The sequence below is a fragment of the Acipenser ruthenus genome, chromosome 3 (assembly GCF_902713425.1).
Source record: "Acipenser ruthenus chromosome 3, fAciRut3.2 maternal haplotype, whole genome shotgun sequence".
NCBI lineage: Eukaryota > Metazoa > Chordata > Actinopteri > Acipenseriformes > Acipenseridae > Acipenser > Acipenser ruthenus.
In genome coordinates this window covers 10,861,133-10,862,998 of record NC_081191.1, presented here as the reverse complement: position 1 = coordinate 10,862,998, position 1,866 = coordinate 10,861,133, and positions in this window count along the sequence as shown.

The following is a 1,866-nucleotide window of genomic DNA, read 5'->3' as shown; positions in this document are numbered from 1 at the left end:
GCTAATCTAATTCTTAGATTTTATTACTACAGTAGCTCAGTAACATAGCTGTTAAACTACAAGATACAATGTAGATTTAAGAACAAAGATACTGGTAAACAGAATGTATGAAAAATCTTAGTTCTTAAAGAAAAAAGCTGTTTAATGGATAAGTAAACTTGACTTATATTGTATTATTACAATAGCACAGTAGCTGTGTCGGAAAAGGAATATAAAATAGAAAAATACTCTGCAAGTGAAAAATGTTTTGTATTGAAGGAGACATGATATGGATTTTGCCAGACACTTATTCTGAAACTCATCATAAAATTGAGTACTTACTGTTAAAGAATGTGTTACAAGATCTTACGACAGGACATTAAGCCAGTCATGGATAGGCTTAGTGATGACATCAGACCAGGAAGAGACAGACACTGATACTGCGGGTTGAAGCGCTGATGCACGTTTATTTAATTTAAAAACAGAAAACAGACACTGTGAACAAACAAGTATCGTGCTGGTCCAAATCCAGCACGAGTAGCAATTGTTTATTGCTTAGATCTTTTGGTGTAGCCAGTTTACCACAAAGTTCTACTTTGGTCAGCAAAACAAAAATCAGACCGACATCAACTACTACACCAAAAACAGGTGACAGGATCGATATCATTCAAGTCGCAGGGCGGTGACTTGAATTTTTTAAAGACTAAAAACAAAATGAATCACCCCCGAGCAAGAAACCAGAGATGACCATGTTTTCAGTATAGTAGCGTTTTTGGTAATATTTTCTTTGTATTTTGTTTTGTTGTTTGAACATTGGAATTGTGGTGTTCTATGCAGTCTGTACACAGGATAAGGTGTACAGGAATTTTGGCAAATACTTCAATGTGATTGGTTGATTTCTGATGTGTGATTTGTAATTCTTGCTAATAGCGTGAGTCAGAAAAGGTTGAGAACCCCTGCTGTAGCGTGGTTGTCATTTTGTTAAGCGGCAGCAGTGAGAACAGGTGCTTTATGTGCAGTTTGAGTGACACGAAGGCAATAAAAACAATTAGATTAAGTATGTTCCCTGGTTCAAGCCACCTGTTCTATTTAAGGGTTTCAGCTACTAAATCCCTCTGCTTGCCTTGCTGCCGATTTTATAGAACATGCACCGTTTGCCACCAAATTCTTAAATGTATTCAATGGGGGGGGGGGGTGTATCTTCCCCAGATCCCACTTTTGACAAAAATCACTTACGGGAACATGTGCTCCTCCACTTTTAAAATCCTGCTGACACCCCTGTGGGAGTTGTTTACACAAACAATACATTTATTGAAATATATTTTAATTGGAACTCAGGCACTTCAATTCATTTCTAGTACAGTACTTTGTAATGTTGTTGTATAATTTTTTATAATTACATTTTTGGTTTTATTTACATTTATTACATTTAATAAAATTGTAAATGCTTGTATACATTATGCAAATCAGTTTAGGGTCACCATGATTCCGGTAAGCACCGATAGACCATTGACATTAAAGTACACTGCAAGCTAGCTTTTAGAAATTACTCATACAGCCTCTTCACACAACAAAGAACTTCTGCAATCAAGTGCTCTTGTTGTTTTAACAGGATAATTACTGTATATTGCAGACAAAAAGCTTTAACCTATGTATTATATGAACGCTGTGCGCACCAAATATGTGATTTTAGAGTTAGAGAAATATATATTTTTGTATGCATTCAATTACCTAACATCTAACTACTGTTTTTAATATATATTCTTTTAAGGGGAAACACAATAAAGGTACTATTAAACTAGTCCACACACATACAGAGGGTCCTCCTAATCATATAATAATTGCACAGCACCTGAAAGGGTAAACATTTGTATAAAATCGAGAGTT